Below are 12,633 nucleotides of genomic sequence, written 5' to 3'. Positions count from 1 at the left end.
GTCCCCGAGCACGCACGGCCGCGCCCCTGCGCCCCGGCCCGCCCCCACCATTGTCGTCGTCGCCGTCGCCCGCCCCTGCCTCGACGCCGCCCCTCCTCCCCGTTCGGTCCGGCTTCGGCGACCCCCTTTCCTCCCTGTCCCCTCGATCCTCTTCATATAATTTTTTTTCATATGCATATGTTGATTATATGGATGGATGGATGATGTGTATGTTCATTATATGGATGGATGGATGATGTATGCTTTTTTTTCATATAATTTTTTTAGGCAGATTTTTAGAATTTTTTAGGCAGATTTTTAGAATTTTTTGTGTATGTATGTTATGTTTATATGTATGTATGTATTTTCATATGTATGTATGTTTATATGCAAAGCATATGCAAAGAAAATGTATGAATGGTCATATGCAAAGAAAAATGTATGTATGGTCATATGCAAAGAAAATGTATGTATGTATGTTCATATGAAAGAAAAATGTATGTATGTATGTTCATATGCATATGCAAAGAAAATGTATGTTCATATGCATATGCAAAGAAAATGTATGTTCATATATATGATGATATGTTCATATAAAAAGGAAAATAAGAAGAGGAAGAAAGGAGAAGAAGAGGAGAGGAAGAAGAGGAGAAATAAATAAGAAGAGGAAAAAAGAAGAAAAAGAAGAGGAGAAGAAGAAAGGAATAGAAGAGAAGAAGAAAAAATAGAAAAAATTCTATTTTTTCTTCTTCTCTCCTCTATTCCTTTCTTCTTCTCCTCTTTTTTTTCTTCTTTTTTTTCTTCGATCTTCTCCTCTATTCCTTTTCTTCTTCTCCTCTTTTTATTTCTTCTTCGTTTTCTTATGTTTTATCGGGTCTGTCGTCGTCGATATACCCCTCTCCCGATAACTTCAACACGAGGGGGGGTCGATATACCCCCTCCCCGCCGATAATATTATTTTCCCATGTACGTATGTCGTCGTTGTCGATATAACCCCCTCCCGATAACTTCAACACGTGGGGGGGGGTCGATATACCCCCTCCCCGATAACATTATTTTCCCATGTATGTATGTCGTCGTTGTCGATATATATAACTCCCTCCCAGATAACTTCGACATGATGGACGGTCGATATTTATACCCCCTCTCGACCGTGATAACTTATACCACGGGAGCACCCCCCGGCCCTCTCGCTCAACCAAAACTCTCGAGGACACCCAAACCCTAGAAAAAACGATGTCGGTCTCCTACCCCCTCCCGCCGCGCCCCTACCCTTGAAGCGTTGCCTAGGCCACCCCAAACCCGGAATAAGCTAGGTCTACATTTGCACTAATATATCCACCTGCTGTCATGTTTGTGTAATAATTGCCATGTTGTAATATTTGCAGAAACAATGGAGCACGGACGAGATGAGCAAGCAGAAGAGGTGTTGGGGGACATAATCTTAGCCGGAGGTGATATCTTGTCGTATCTTAACGACAATGATGGTCTGGAAGAACAGGGTGAAGAAGCAGGCTACGGTGATCGAAGAGTGGAGGAGGAAAGACATGATTATGATGGCTCCAGTGACCCAATGCTGGTGCAAGAAGGAGCCCGTGGTGACGGCTCCGGTGACCGAATAGAGTCCGGCCAGGTAAATATATTAGTTAAGCCTGTGCTGACTAGCTAATTGATGCATTCATTGTTTTGGTATGTACACATATTAATTAACACTCGTCTTTCTTCTTTTTTCTAGCCCTCCGGATCGAGCACAACTTCGGTAAAGAGATGAGGCCCGAAGAGAAAGTTGTGCTCGGATGAAAGGTTTGAGATCACAGCAATCGCGCGCGACGGCCAACCGATTGAACCCCTCCGGACAAAGGATGCATTTGCTGCTCAGTGCGGGGTTCTAGTTAGGGACAAGATCCCGATCAGCATCCATCAATGGTATAAGCCTAAGAAGGAAGACCCTGAGGTGTCTTTTGTCAATGATATGCAGAAAGATGATCTTTGGACTGAGCTGAAGGCAAATTTCACCCTACCGCCAGAGGAGGATCCGGAGAAGCCAGTTATAGAGCAATTAATCAAGTCTCATGCTCTTAAGAAGATGGCAGACCTATTCAGGAGGTGGAAGAATGAGCTGAAAACGTTTGTCGACAAAGAAGAGACACCAGAATTCATCGGCCGGTATGAGAAGATCAGAGATCACTGCCCGCATTTGTGGCCCACAAGACATCGGAAAAGAGTAAGAAGATGTCAGCGACAAACAAGAAGAATGCTGCGAAGAAGAAGCTTCACCATCGCATGGGGTCAGGTGGCTACGTCAAAGCCCGACCTAAGTGGGCCAAGGCTGAGAATGATCTGCTTGAAAAAGGGATCGAACCACAGACAATGAACTGGACAGACCGTTGCCGGACTTGGTTCTTCGGGGCTGGCGGAACCTTGGACCCTGTATCAGGGAGGTGCGTTTGGACGAACGAGCTTTTGAGAATACCAGTCAAGAAGATTCAACAATATATCGATAGAGCGCAGGAAGGGACGTTCGTTCCAGACAGAGAGAACGACGAGCTCACAATGGCCCTCGGGAATCCTGAGCACCCTGGACGGACACGAGGCACGCCAGGCTCCGTTCCGTGGAAGGCTGGTTTTTCGGACATGGGCGGTTACAAAAGCCAGGAGAGGAGGAAAAAAGTGGAGCAGATCCAAATTCAGAAGCTGCACGAAAGGGTTCAAGCGCTGGAGGAATGAGACGGCAATCGACATGCCGAAACTGCCCCCGAAGCTACACCGCCATCTCAGCGGAGAAGCAGCGTGGCTTCCACCGAGCTGCTTCAGCTGGAGCATGCGGCTCCTGCTAGCTACCCCGTGGATGCTATCACGGAGTCTCAACATTGCCACCTTATGGCGGAAAGGCAGAACTTCAAAGTCAAGGCGGCTGTTGGCTCTGTTTTACCTCCTGAACCCGGCGCAACCTACCACTGCCGGCTGATTCCAGAAGGATATGCTAGGGTGATGGTGGATGAAATAACGGAGGGATTTGAGGAGCTCCAGCTTGACCACCCTACCGGTGAAGGGGAGACTCGGCTGGGTTCTGCTCTGAAGAGTCCATGCCTATGGCGGAAGGAGCTCATCAAGCTTCCGAACTGGACGGCTCCGGCGAGTAAGGGCACTCCGCCTCCTCCTCCGCCTCCTCCTCCAGCGAGTGATCAGGGCACTCAGCCTCCTTCTCCGGCGCGTGGCGGCACTCCGCCTCCTTCTCCGCCAGCGCCGGCGCGCCAGAGCAGCCAGCCTCCTCCTTCTCCGCCTCGTCAGCAAGGGCGAAAGAGATCCGCCGCCGCTGCGGCTGCTCCGGCGTGTCGTAGTCCTTCTCCTCCGCCTCGTAAGCAAGGAAAGAAGACAGCCGTAGCCGCTCGGTCTGCTCTGCCGGCGTCTAGCAGTACAGCTGCCAGAGACGGGAGGCAATACAGATTCGGTCCTTCTCTGAAGACTCCAGAGAAGTTACCATACGAGAGGACTGACGAGGAAACCAGGAAGATCGTGCGAGCCGAAGTGACAAACTTCTTTGAAGGGGTGAAAGCAAAGAAACATCCACCTCCGGAGGAGAAGGTAGATCCGGTGAAAGCAAAGCGCACTCTGGCTGCCCTGACAAAACCACCAAAGTCTCCGCCGAGAGGCAACTATGAGCGCATTCTTGCAAAGACATATGCCGAAGCGGAGCGGTCGGGAAGTACTGTCAGTGATAAAAGGTTAAAAAAACGACGAGCTGGGAAAAAAATTGCCCAGCTCGGAACAAGCGAACCAATCGTTCCCCCCGCTCAAGGTGTCAAAAGACATCGTCGCTAATGATCCGAGTATGGTGCCCGGTTATAGCAATATTGGAGATTACCTGCCCGACGATGTACATTATGAAATCATGGAGGTGGACGAACACAAATACCATTACGGGAAGCCTCTCGTCAAAGATGAAAGATCTCTAAGCACGATGATGCGAAGTACATGATTGGTACATGAAAACCTACAGAGAGTTTGATGGGATGGATACTTTGACGCTGAGAGTTAAACCGGAGCATGACCTCGTTGGAATTGATCTGCTGAATGTTCCATTTAAGGATTTCTTCCAGTATTACAATCAAAAGGCCCTCGATAAAACAACGATCACTTGCTACTGTCTGTAAGTAGTACTACTTCTGTCATTAAGTCTCTCTATATAGGTCAGTTCTTTTATTGCATGTATTTATACTTATCCTCACTATATTATGCAGATTGAAGATCGCCGAATTGAAGAAAAGACAAATCGGTGATATTGGGTTCATTAACACAAATCTCATAGATGCATATACGGTTGAAAAACATCCCAAAGAAGCCGAGGCCAACTTGCTACAATCGTTGGTATTAAATCAAAACAAAGATATAATACTCTTTCCTTACAACTTCAAGTGAGTGTTACTGTCTTGTGCATATTCGGTTTCCCTTATTAGTCCAGGTTATGGTAATGTAATTGATGACTTATGCATGCATGCGCAGCTTCCACTATATTCTCCTAGAGATTAAGCTTGAGGAGGGAGTAGTAACCGTCTTAGACTCGAGACGAAAAGATCCCCACGACTATGCGAACATGACTCAAATGCTCGAGAAGTAACTTAAATCGATCATTATCCACCATCAGCAACTTTGTTCATTTCCTGATATCAAGTAATTGTTTTCTTTGTCTGGCAGGGTTTGGAGAAAATTCACCTCAAAAGCTCCGGGACTACCGAAGAAGCTGCAATTTAATCACCCGAAAGTAAGTACTATAGTAGCATGTTCCGCGCATCTCCTAGTGATTCAAGCGCTAGTTTCATCAATACCATTTAGCATGCTTGCTTATCAGTTTGATTGACCTCTATTTCTTGTAAAGTGGTTGTGGCAGGAACCCGGGAATAATTACTGTGAATACTACGTTTGCGAGTCCATCCGCTACACGACCTGTGAGCGGGGCTACACTGAAGAACAATATGAAGTGCGTAAGCAATAATATTCATAATTTTATTTTATTACCATCATTTGTGTTGAGTTTCATTTATTCATATATATGTATTGACCCCCTTCTTCAAATTAGATGTTTCGGAAGCGGGATGAACTCCTAGCACCAGATCGTATGCGAGGAATTCAAGAGGAATTGGCGGCATTCTTCCTTGACCACGTGATCGCTGAAAACGGAGAATACTATGTGGACCCTGTGTTCCTACAATTTAATTAGGAGATTGTATTGTAAGAGATAATTATTGTATATATGTAGTCAGTAGTGTCGGATAGATATACGAGAACTTGTTGTTCGACCAATATCTCGAAGAAGGAGAGGTGGTCGATATCACTTCTCTCTGTATGCATATGTTCATGACGATCTTCTGTCCTTCATTTGATTACTAGCTAGCGTGTCTACTCCTCTCCATACGTATATAGTACGTAGCGTCGACCAAGCACGGAGATAGGAGAGGACACTTCTCTCTATTAATTAGCTAGCTAACACAATATATGAAACACCTAAATTAACCCCCCAAAACCCCTAAACCACCCAATTTCAAAAAAAAAAAACAAAAACCTCAGCTCCTGCCAGCTGGTGACACCAACCGGGACCAAAGGCCCCCTGCCTGGACTGGCAGCAACGGCCACGTGGAGGGCCTTCTGTCCTGGTTCGTGTAAGAACCGGGACTAAAGGGGGGAGGCATTAGTCCCGGTTCGAGAACCGGGACAACAGGCCCTTACAAACCGGGGTAAAAGCCCCTTTTCCTACTAGTGTCTGGAGCCTAATGAATTCTTTGAATTCTTTGAAGCATGCATATTTGGTCATAGCAAACCTAGGCATTATGAAGATGACTTAGCTGATGTTGCAAGAGATATTGCTAAGAAACTAAAGGGTTCACCACTAGCAGCCAATACAGTTGGTCGGTTATTGAGGAAAAACATTTCTCGGGAATATTGGATTGGAGTTCTTGAAAAGAATGAGTGGCAAAATGCAAAAAATGACGACGATATTATGCCTTCTCTGAAAATTAGCTATGAGTACCTCCCTTTCCTTCTAAAAAAATGTTTTTCATATTTTGCTCTGTTCCTGAAGATTATAAGTTTTATATTTTAGAAATTACAAGCTTTTGGACTGCGATAGGTATCATTGACTCTAGTTGCCAAAACGATAGTAATTACTTAGAGGAACTAGTAGACAATGGTTTTCTCATGAAGGGAGTTGATAGGTATGATAATCAATACTATGTGATGCATGATTTATTGCATGAACTATCCCGTAATGTTTCATCACAAGAATGTTTCAATATAAGTAGTTTAAATTTCAGTGTTGATAACATCCCACAATCTATTAGGCATTTATCAATGACCATAGAAGATATATACGATGAAAGTTTTGAAGAAGAAATGGGTAAATTGAATGCCAGGATAGACATTGAAAATTTGCGAACTATGATGATTTTTGGGTTACATAATGCAAGAGTAGATAATATTTTTAAAGATGTGTTAGAAAAAATAAAGGGTCTTCGAGTATTATTTATAGGAATCAACACCCTAGGAACTCTGACAAATAGCTTTTCAAAACTTATCCACCTGCAATACCTTAAGATTAGTTCACCATTTTATAAGTTTAGAGAAATGACTTTACCTGCCACATTTTCTAGATTTTACCACTTAAAATTCCTGGACCTACAAGCTTGGAATGGTAGTAGAAAGTTGCCTAGAGACATAAGCCGCCTTGTGAATTTACGCCATTTCAATTCTTCCAAAGAACTCCACTCCAATATTCTTGAGGTTGGAAAGATGAAGTGCTTACAGGAGCTAAAAGAGTTCCATGTTAAGAAAGAGGGTGTTGGTATGAATTCAGAGAGCTGGGGGAACTGGGACAACTAAAAGGAGAACTCCGCATATGCAATCTTGAAACTGTGGCGTCCAAGGGGGAAGCTAGTGCTGCCAGACTGAAAAATAAAAATAATCTGAAAGGGTTGAAATTAGTTTGGGGTGCGGAGCACCAAACTATAGATGATGTTGTTCTTGATGGTCTTCAACCACACCCTAATCTTAGGGTGCTTGGCATTACAAATCCTGGTGTTGCCCCTCGTCCTAGATGGTTGTGTGGTGACATTAGCATAAAGGGGTTGGAGGATCTCCATCTAGAGGGTGTATCTTGGGGAACTCTTCCAGCTTTTGAGCAGCTACCACTCCTCAGCAGTCTCACATTCAAAAACATTGCTGGGATGAGAGTATTCGGGCCTGGCTTTAGTGGTGTTACAGAAAGAAGCTTCTTGCACCTGAAGACACTTGTGCTTGAGAATATGCCAGAACTTGTGGAGTGGGTCGGGGAACCTAATAGCCATTTTTTTTCAAGGCTTGAAAGGATCAAGTTGGGAGGTTGTTCCCTTCTCCACTCGTTCCCCTTTTTGGAGTGCTCTCAATGTTTTACTGACCTATGTAGTCTTCACATTGTTAATTGCCCTATGCTGACTCACTTTCCTCCCATGCCTCACACCACCACACTGACAGATATATCTATAAGAAATGCTAGCTCAGAGTTGAGCTACACAACAAAGGAATTAACTATTGATAGGTATAGTGGTGCTTTGGCCTTCCACAATATGGATAAAGTAGAGTTTATGGGTAGTATGGATGTACCAAACATTTTGTTCTCAGGCCTCCAAAACCTAAACTCACTGAGAAGTATACATTTGAAGAAATGCAATAACATGTTTTCGGCAGAAGTGGATGATAGTGTCGTCCTCCATTTAGTTGAGAATGTTGTTATAAAGGAATTACCTATTACTGGAGAACAGTTCTCAAAGGTGTTGAAGTGTTTCCCAGTTGTTTCCCAGCTTAACATCATACTGTGTGAGAACCTTGTACTTCTGCCTGTGGAGGATGGAGGACTCTCGGGCCTTAGGATGCTCCAATCATTTGCAGGATTCAGTTGTGGGAAGTTGTTTTCTCGGTGGCCCATTGGAGAAGTAGTTGGAGGAGCTCATACCATCAAGCCTTTCCCTACTTCCCTCAGGGAGCTTTATATTTCCTTAGAGCCAAGCATGCGGTCAATGGGTCTGCTCTCAAACCTCACCTCTCTCACCAGTCTAAGCCTGAATGGTTGTAAAGAATTAACAATCGATGGGTTCAATCCTCTCATGACAGTCAACCTCAAGAAATTAACTTTGAATTCAGAACAAGAGAACATCTCTATCGTAGGAGATCTGCTGTCAGAGATTGCAAGGAGCAAATTAATGCATGCAGGTTCATTCCAGCTGGAAGAATTCTCGGTGGATTGCATCTCGGCCGTGCTCACTGCTCCCATCTGCAGCCACCTTGCCGCAAGCCTCCACACATTGAATTTCAGTTGTGATCAGCGGGCAACAATCTTCACGGAAGAGCAAGAGCAAGCACTGCAGCTCCTCACCTCCCTCGAATGTCTTGAATTTGAATATTGCAGGAATCTGCTGTCCTTCCCTCAAGTGCTAAGTGGCCTTTCTTCTCTGAAGACACTAAATATCAACTATTGTGAGAAAATCCAATGCCTGCCGCCCAAGGAGGGCCTCCCCGCTTCACTGAAAAGGCTGACAGTACGGTGTTTCAGTCCTGAGCTAACTGAGCAAGCCGATAAACTGAAAGAAAACGACCCATGGTTTTCTGTAATAGGAGGGCACGGGCGCTCCGATGGAGCTGAACTACGGAGCTGGTGGTGATCCGCCCCCAACCCTGGTACACCTCTCTCTCTCTCTCTCGCTCTCATGGTCGTATATTTCCCTATTACCTTAGTTCATATGATTTCCCTCTTTGTCTATGTATCATGATAATGGATTGATGTATACATTACTTGTTGCTGAAATAATTCAGGTGGCCCTCGTGTTCAGGGAGATGAGGAAGAAGACGTTGATGAGCTGGACAATGAGTTCATCTATATATAATAGGCAATTGAATGGCAAAGGTCCAGAGTGGCAGCTGCAGGGTCTTCATCATATTCCTCTGCTGACAAGTGAGCAATAGGTAAACACTTATCATTCAGGCACTTGCTTCTATTCATTCTAGACTTGAGCAGAACTCAGATTGGAGAAGAATACGGTCTCCAGATTCACTTTATTGGAACCATGTTCCTTTTTATTTTGTTTCGAATTGATCAGGTGCTTTTTTTTTTACCAAATCTCAAGTTGTTTCTGTAGGAATCCCTTGCTTTATTGTGCATTAATGCATTGATAATCTTCTGCAGACTTTTGGATAGACTTCTTAAGAAACATGTACGTAACCTGTCCCAGTCTTAATTCAAGGTGATGCCTCCCCATTTTCATAACTTCATAGACCTGACGGGCTACATGTTTCGATTGCAGAGTGGTAGATGGATCATCTCAGCGTTGTGGAGCTAGGTGCATTAGGAATTTAGGATCACACATTCAAGTCAATCTGCCGGTAAGTACCAAAAATCAACTTCTGCTCCTTCATTCATTTTTCATGGAGCCATTAATTTACATACGGAATCTGTAGCCCATTAACACGCTCCTGCATTTACACACTATAACTCATAGGAACACAGCTTCATTTTCTGCAAGCTGGACTATTGATTTCCCATACAATTTGGCTAGTTTTCTTCTGTCTCTTACTACATAATTCTGCAATGACATATTACATTTTGGATGTAGCAATTTCCCTTTTGGGAAATGCCACCAGTTGGAATTTCTTTGCTGGAATATTATGGCAATTCATTCTGCAATCTTTCTTTTTTCAGAACTTTCAGCAGCCCCGAATAATTGGAGCATTTTACAGCAGGTTTAATTGTTTTGTTGGTAGCATGATTTGATTCTGCAAACTGTGCTTCATCTGGAGAAACACAACACTTATGATGGTAGCTTTGTGACAATTCCAATGTTGCAGCAGTATCAAACAGAAAAGGAGGTATATAAGAGGCAATCTTCATACTAGCATTCCAATGTTGCGAGCTTTATTTCTGTAAAATAATGTTCTGATTATGAAGTTCTTTCTCACAGGAACATCCTGAACGTGTAGGTATGTTTGTGATACACACTATGCGGCGTTTGTTCTTCATCAGTCATTTGTTTGTAATATCAAGTAAAAAAAGGAGGTATACCACACTATCTTTGTACTATCACATACTATTAGGCGATTGTAGTGTTTTACTAAAGTTTGCAATATAATCCTAACTTCCACATAATGGAATGCTGCAGGTTCTATAATCGACTATTGTTCATTAGCCAATTCATTTGTGCACTCATTGGTCGTAACAAGTACCCAAACATGTGTTCTGAAGCTTAAGACATGGTATCGTATTCTGTGTTCAGGACTCAGGACAGACGCCGGTGCATATCTGTTTTGACACATTGATTTCATATGCTTTGATGGCTTATGATAGATTTGAATACATCCAATTCTGCAGTTAACTTATGAAGTGCGATTATTCAAATTCTGTAGAACAACTACAAGGGCTCTGTCAGTTGGAAAATCTGCACTCAGGACAGCTGTTCATTCCAAATAATAATAGCAAAGGAACATATTCCGAAGCAGCAATTCCAGAAAGGTTAGTTGGCCGTTCTGTCTGTCAAAAGTGGAAATCCCATGTTCTATATGCTGGCTGGGGTTTGCATCACATTGACTTGTAAACTTGGTGTAACTATCCAGGTTTTCCGCTACTTGTGTTCCCTATCAATTGGCCAAGCCAAACCCAAAGGAAGCATGATCGAAGGTGTTATCATTATTAATTCATGGATGCTCCGGGCGATAGGTAGCATAATCTTATTCATCGAGAATGTGCGCTGGGAATTGATCCAGTTCACCGTGAAGCAAAACAATGTGCTTTACAAACATATGCTCTTAAGGTTAGAATTGTTGGTATCATATTTTGCGTCCAGGACTCCTTGATCGATGCTGGTACGTTGCACCTGTTTTCACATAATTAACTTCCTCTGCTTTGATTTCGATTCAATATAACAAATCCTGCTCTCAACTCACAATAAATTGAATCTTTCTGTTGCTAGCTACTAACAACCTAACATGTCCTATATCTACTTCTCAGCGGAGTGGCAAACGATTGTATGTGAAGACAACAATTCCCCAACGCCAACGACACACCCCAAGCCATGGCGTCCCACCCCCTCAATGACGTGCTTCCCGCGGTCCGCCTCTTCCTCACCGGTGGCTTGTGGTGGCTCTTGCTCGATGGCTGCCAACCTCATCATCTGCCTCTGGTGTGCCCACCGGCTAGCTGTGTGCTCTGCTACTCCCTGTAGTCCCAACTCGTACGTCGACCTCGCCATCTTCGACTCCGGCACAGCATGTACGCACGTCATCGGAGTAATCTGAGGCCGAGACCGTGTTGCTGCGAATTCGACCAATCCGCCATGAAGCAAATGAAGGTAAGCCTCACTGATACGCCTTGATTTCAATTCTTGTGCTTTCTCATTAAATCTTTGCCTTGATTTCAATTCTTTTTTTTTTCTATCTTCAGTCCCTACAGCAGGACAGCCAGTCCCTACAGTAGGAACAGCTATCTGATCAGATATTCCGAAGTTCAAACTGGTATCCCGTTCCGTGTCTAGGAATCCATGACCAATGCTGGTACGTATTATATCTGTTTTAATGGAATTACTTCACTCGTCCCTCGGCGACGGGAGGAACCCTACCGCGCCGCCGCCAGCTCCCTTCCCCGCCCCCTACTCGTCCCTCGCCGCCGCCAGAGGGCGCGTCCGGGCGAAGCCTGGCCGGCGCCGGCGGGGGCGAGGCCTCCTCGTTCCCCCTCCCAGCGGCCTTGGCGCGGGCCGACGCGGCTGGATCGGGGTGCCTCGCTGTCCAAGGGCGAGGTGGCGCTGCGGCGCGGCAGCGTGGTGATGGAGCTGCGCGTGACGGTGGCGCGACGGGCTGGGCGTCGGAGGTCACGCCGGTGCGTCGAGCGGTGGGGGCGACGAGCGGCTAGTGCGGACGGTCATGGCGGCGGGCGGATCTGGCATGGCGGCGGTTGCGTCGAGGCAGGGCGTCGGTGGCGGGCTCCGGTGGCCTGGGCCGGCTCCTGGCTTGGTGCTGTGGTGGTGCGGGTCGCGGGCGACAAGGATCTGCGGGCGGCCGCCCCTGCCCTGGCTTCGTGCTGGTGGGGGTGGCGGCGCAGTGGTGGTGGCTGGCGGGGCGTGTTGGTCGAGTCCGCGTCGGAACCTTCCTGCTCTGGCGCTCGGACGTCGGCGGACGGCGCGAGGAGGCATCTCCGGTGAGCTTCCATGGCTGCAGCTGCGGGTTGATTTGGTCTCCCTTGTTGGCGGGCTCGCGGTTACCGATGGCCTCGCGGAGATGTGTGTCAGCTACCATGGTGGGGCGACATGGGGGTGCTCGTGGGGGAGCTTGGTAGGAGGGATAGGTGGCCTCGATGCGGTCGCGCCACCTGTCGCCGGCACGGTTTGCCGGTCCGGATGCATCCGCTCCTCCTTCTCCCCCTTTCTCCGTGTTCGGCGGGGAGCTTGGTTGGAGGGATGGGTGGCCTCTATGCGGTCGCGTCACCTGTCGCCGGCACGGTTTGCCGGTCCGGATTCGTCCGCTCCCCTTTCTCCCCCTTTCCTCGGCCGCGGGCGGGTTGGCGCAGGTTTACCAGCGGAGCGTCTGCGGGTGGTTCCGTCGGTCGCGGTCCATCGGTTGGTCCAAAGCTGGGGCCTTTGTGTAGGT

General features: G+C 46.2%; 1 pseudogene; it reads left to right on the top strand.

Moving 5' to 3' along the window:
* The window catches only part of LOC123142799 (uncharacterized), a 23,475-nt pseudogene extending 11,287 nt beyond the window's left edge, over positions 1-12,188 (top strand).
* The last annotated feature ends 445 nt before the right edge of the window (positions 12,189-12,633 follow it).

Source organism: Triticum aestivum, chromosome 6D, assembly GCF_018294505.1.
Source record: "Triticum aestivum cultivar Chinese Spring chromosome 6D, IWGSC CS RefSeq v2.1, whole genome shotgun sequence".
Classification (NCBI taxonomy): Eukaryota; Viridiplantae; Streptophyta; class Magnoliopsida; order Poales; family Poaceae; genus Triticum; species Triticum aestivum.
Note: the sequence above shows the minus strand (reverse complement) of the source record. Positions and strands in the feature narration are given on the sequence as shown.